The sequence below is a fragment of the Anolis sagrei genome, chromosome 5 (assembly GCF_037176765.1).
Source record: "Anolis sagrei isolate rAnoSag1 chromosome 5, rAnoSag1.mat, whole genome shotgun sequence".
In the NCBI taxonomy this organism is placed as follows: domain Eukaryota; kingdom Metazoa; phylum Chordata; class Lepidosauria; order Squamata; family Dactyloidae; genus Anolis; species Anolis sagrei.
In genome coordinates this window covers 133456849-133462848 of record NC_090025.1, presented here as the reverse complement: position 1 = coordinate 133462848, position 6000 = coordinate 133456849, and positions in this window count along the sequence as shown.

Sequence of the window (6000 nt, the reverse complement as noted above, 5' to 3'; positions counted from 1 at the left end):
TCCCCATAGCTACTCCATCTTTCTGTTCGTAGAATTCATTGTCCCACTGAAAGTAACTGGTGGTAAGGCAATGGTGAAACAGAGCCGTGATGTCTTCTGGGAACCTCTGGTTGATGAGTGCCATGGTGTCTGCTACCGAGACCATGGTAAATAGAGATACCACATCGAAGCTGATCAGTTTGTATTTAGCTTGAGATTGCTGATTTTTTCTATGAAGTGGGCTGAGTCCTTGATGTAGTGTGTAGTGAGCCCAATATGGCTTTGTAACTGTGCAGCAAGAAATTTTGCTAGGTCGTATGTGGGGGATCCAATGGCACTCATGATGGGTCTGAGTGGGGTGGAGTCCTTATGGATTTTTGGGAGTCCATAAAGCCTGGGTGGATGGGCTTCCGATTTACATAGCTGTTGTCGTATGTCAAAGTTTATGGAGGAGTTCTTAATCAGGGTGTTGGTTTTCTTGGTTATTTTGGCAGTTGGGTCTTGCTTGAGTTTTTTGTATATAGTAAGGTCCAGGAGTTTTCTGATCTTCTCCTTGTATTGTTCTGTATGCATGATAACTGTGGCATTCCCCTTGTCTGCTGGCATAACGAGGATATCCGGATCTGAATTCAGTTCTCTGATGGCTTGTCTTTCCTTCCTAGTAATGTTACTGGAGGGAAGTTTTGCCTTTTTCAGGATCCTTGCTGTTTCTGCTCGTACTTCTTCTGCTTCCTCCTCGGGGAGGCGATAAATTGCTGATTCAACATTGGCAATGATGTTTTCTACTGGGATCCTGGTGGCGGTTACAGCAAAGTTTCCTCCTTTCGCTAGTATGGATACTTGGTCTTCAGAGAGTTGTCTGTCTGCCAGGTTGATGATGGTCCGTGATGTATCCAGTTCTGGTTTCGGCTGTTGCTTTTGGCGTTTGTGGAATTTTTGTTTTTGTCTGTTGGTGTGGACAGCCATGTTTTTCTCCATTTTCCTGTAAGTGAGGTTGTCTATTTTGTCCCAGTCCTGGGAATTCATCTTCTGGCTGATGTTGATATGGAGGTGCAGCAATTCCTTGTCTGTGTTTGCGAGTTCTTTGCGGATGGTGTGAATTCTCTCTCGTAAGAGGTTGCGTTCTAGGCGGTCATAGATCCGATGAGCCTGTGGTGTTTTGAAAGTCCTTTTGGCTGCGAGAAATTGTGGGATGGTATCTGTGTCTCTGCAGCGTAGAAGGAAAGTCAGGGAGCACAGTAGATGTGCTTTCCTGGTCCTTAGTTTCTCCAATTTCCTTGTGTCTTTGAACAGTTTCTCCCCGTAGAGATGTTCAATGTATTATCGAAGGCTTTCATGGCTGGAATCACTAGGTTCTTGTGGGTTTTTTCGGGCTATAGAGCCATGTTCTAGAGGCATTTCTCCTGATGTTTCGCCTGCATCTATGGCAAGCATCCTCAGAGGTTGAGAAGGTCTGTTGGAAGTAGGAAAAATGGGTTTATATATCTGTGGAATGGCTGGGGTGGGGCAAGGAGCTCTTCCCTGCTGCAGTTAGGTGTGAATGTTTAGCTGATCACCTTCATTAGCATTTGAAGGCCTGCCTGAGTCTGGGAAAATCTGTTGCTGGGAGGTGTTAATCTGTGCCTGGTTTTTTCCTCTCTGTTGTTTAGCTGTTATAATTTTAGAGTTTTTTAATACTGGTAGCCAGATTTTGTTCATTTTCATGGTCTCTTCCTTTCTGTTGAAATTGTCCACATCCACAAGCATGTGGACAATTGATTCCAAGTGATTCCAGCCATGAAAGCCTTCGACAATTTCTAATGCTTTCTGCAAATCAGCATTTCATGCAGAGTATTACAGATCAATATAACCAGCAAGCAATACACAAGACTGCTTCTTCCGGCATGTTTATCCAAGGTCTAACCAGCTGCTATGCTGCAATCTAATAGCTGTTCTATAGCTGTTAAAGACATTTACTTCTTCTTTACTCAGTGACACATTGGGACCACTGATCGTCAAACTAGCCTGGTTTAAGAAGTTCAAAATATCTACTTGGGCTTCCTTTTCAAACTTCCAGTTACACTTATATAGTTTTTCCTATCTTTTTCAAGAGGGTAAGCTGTGTGAGTTGGCTAGATTATCTCTTCACCTGGTTTTGTTTTACCTAGTTACCCTTTTGAAAGAGAAGTCAAATGTCCACATTTCCCTATATTTTACACAGACAATAATAAAAAACATACTTTATTTCTAACATGCAGAGTCTGAAATGCCATGTTATAACAGCAGATTCTCAGTTAACGAGAAGGCAAGCAACCAGAACCCTCAAGCAACCAACAAAAAATGGAAGAAAAAATACTTTAAATTTAAATAGATGTCCTTTATAATACAGTAAAACAATGTTACATTAAGTTATGTTTGGTTTTATTTGTCTTAATTTGCTTTCAATTACTATATTTCCGGCGGTGTCCAGGGGAGCATTTGCACAACTCAAACTTGTGCGCCAGTTGCGCCCGTACCTTGGGAAGTCTGACTTGGCCACGGTAGTCCACGCTCTGGTTACATCCCGGATTGATTACTGCAACGCGCTCTACGTGGGGTTGCCCTTGAAGACTGCCCGGAAGCTTCAGATGGTCCAGCGCTCGGCGGCCAGGTTGCTAACGGGAGCGGCACTCAGGGAGCATACCACTCCTCTGCTGAACCAGCTCCACTGGCTGCCAATCCGCTACCGGGCACAATTCAAGGTGCTGGCTTTAGCCTATAAAGCCCTAAACGGTTCTGGCCCTGCTTACCTCTCCGAACGCATCTCCACCTATGAACCGACCAGAACATTAAGATCGTCTGGGGAGGCCCTGCTCTCGATCCCGCCTGCGTCACAGGCGCGCTTGGCGGGGACGAGAGACAGGGCCTTCTCAGTGGTGGCCCCTCGGCTATGGAATGCCCTACCGGCAGACATCAGACAGGCACCTTCGCTGCTGACGTTTCGGAGAATGGTTAAGACCTGGCTTTATGAACAAGCGTTTGGTTAAGCAGTGCAACCAATCATAGGAAGACGGTAAATGGAACATAGGAATGGCACAAGGATTATGAGAACAGATCTGATTTCAACTGAGGCGTTATGTTTGTTTTGTTGATCTGTCTTGTTGATTGTTAACTGTTGTGGATTGATGCTGTTGATCCTGTTTGTTGCACTGTTATGTTTTAATTGCACTGACACTGTTTGATTGTACCATGTAAACCGCATTGAGTCGCCTGTTAAGGGCTGAAAAATGCAGTATAGAAATAAAGCAAATAAATAATAAATAAATATATTTCAATATTGATCTCAAGTCCATCTGTCAAGACCCAGAAGCCTCAGTAAAGCCAAACACAGGATGCAAGGTCCAAACACAGTTTTATTGTTCACAAAAGAGTCTTTGAAACACTTACTTCTGTGCCTCAATGTCAACCGAAGAGTTGGTATCAAAAACAAGGTGAAAAAAGCAACTTAAATATAACCCGGATTATCCTGGCATATAATCCGGTATAACTGAAGTATGAAGCAATCCGCTTAAAATTCACAAGGTATAAAGAATGTTCAAAAGCACATTAGGTAAAGGCAAAAGCAGAGTCCAAAAACGTTCCAAAGTTGAAGCACAATGCAAGCAAGATGTGTAAGTCCAAGAAGCAAAAAAGCGTTGTCCAAACGGTCCAGAGTCAAAAGCGGTAGAGTAGAAGTAGTCGTTCACAAAATCACAAGAGGAAAACACAGGAACACAGGAATCTGTAGTCCAAGGACCCAAGCTCGAGAATTGTGGCAGGAACAAAGATTCACACCCCAAAAGAGACACTTTGCCTTCTGCAAAGACCCATTGCAACAAACCCCACTTATATCTTAAAGTTCCTCCTCAGAAGATGAGCTGCACCCCACCCTTTCATCATCACTCTCAGCTGCCCCATTCCCTGCAGCTGAACCCAAACCACCATCCCTCCACCTTTGCCAGCGTCTGTCAAGACTTAGATCTTGCCAAGTGTTCCCCGATTGCCACTCTTCTGTAAACTCCTCAAAGTTATCACTGGAGGTAGGCTGGGTACAAATATCCCTAATCTCCTGTACACGGGTCCAGTCAAGATCATCCTTCTCCCCCATGTCACTCTCAGTCCCATCACTCCCTTCAAAGCCCATGAAGTCTTCATCCTCCGTAGGAGTGCTAAGTATATCATGGACACGCTTCCTTTGAATCTCCTCATCAGATTCTTGTTCACGAGTAGTCCACTTAACTCCCCTGCTTTCCTCCCCATCCCCCATTTCACAGTCAGAGAAACCCTCGAAGGTTTCAGAATCAGACGGGGCCATGATAATCTCTCTAGTCCGCTTTCACTGCTGCTGCTCCTCCAACACCTGCACAGCCCTCTTCTCCCTTCTACCACTAGTAGCAATGCTACTATCATGCTGAACTACAACACTATCAGAGCTTATGATATGGTATAATGTGGGGTGCAATATTAGTTAAGTCTATTTTTAACAGTAATTCTCAAGCAACTAGAAATTACATTTATCCAGTATGGGTGCTGGCTAACTGAGAGTCTACTATATTATTATTCCTCCATTTGAAAGACAATTTGCATATTTGTTTTATGTGACGATTTACTCTTGTACTGTACCATTCAATAAAGCTTTAGTAGAACTTAAAAACCACAGAATACAAAAAAAAATATAGGAAGAGGGAGGACTTATAATGGGGATAACCTCCAGTTTGCTAGTAAAACTGAATTACTTTGTCGGTAAACGATGTATGTCTAAAAAGATTGTCATCAACATGATCTGTTGGGAAAGCTGCTTTAGAAATTTAAAACAGTAAATAAATTTGAAAAGAAACACACATACATTTTTCCTGTGTTGAGGATTTACCATGAAAATAAGGTTTCAGGCAGGTCACTGCTTCTTAAAATTGAATTGTGAAAGTTTCAAGATTTCACACATACCAGGTTTTTGTCATACTGCTGTTTTCATCTGTCATACTTTGGATCAGAGCAAGATAATTATTATATAGAAAGCGAAAACATGAGATAAGGAAGCTTTATAGCAGGGAATGACACAGAGGGAGAGTCAGTATGCAACAATTATTTCCAAGCAGTTGTCATCAGGTTGAGAAATCTATGTACTAAGTAGTTGTATACAACAGATTCATTAGCATGACCTCAGCCTCTTACATCATGTACATATTAATCAATCTAATCTCATAGCAACCAGAGAGCTTGTTTTTGTGGTAGAAATAACAGAAATATATTCTATTCTTAGTTGCATCCAGTGAACTGCAAAAATCAAAAATAGAAACTGGGTGCCAATCAACATGCTTTACAGACCATCAACAAATGCCAGGGGTGATATAGATAGTGAATTTTAGAAGCCAATGTGATATTATTAACAGTAATAGTATTTCCATTATTTTATCTATTGTATTGATTGATTCTAAATCTGTAACCCACCTGGAGTTGCCGTATGGCTGAGAAAGGAGGGCTATAAATATTGTAAATAAATAAATAAATAAAAATGCTATAAGACACTATAAAACATATTATGAAGCTAACAAGTAAAAACACTGATAAATCCCAGAGTACTTAAGACCTCCAAATAATGTTCTGGGACACTATCCCTATTTTGAATATCGTGGCTTCTCATTGACATAAAATGAAAACCTTTCCATTAGTAAATTATTTTAGAAAACAGGGCAGCAATTGGGAGAAAGGGGGCATGGTACAGATTTATAGTATGCTACACATGGATGTAAAATTAGAGAGAGAAAAGCTTTTTTCCTTCTCTTATAACCTAAGAAACTGAAATTATCCACTGGATTTGATTGGCAGTCAATTCAGGACAGGGAAATAGAATACTTTTTCAAATAATGCATTATTACATTTAAGGAATTCACAGTTACTGCTCACAAGAGTAAGTAATTTAATGACTATGAGTTCAGCCATTCATGATTAAATTAGAAAGCTCCAGAAAGATCTTTAAAAGGACGGTAAAATGTATTAATCAATTTATATCATCAGTGTGTGTGT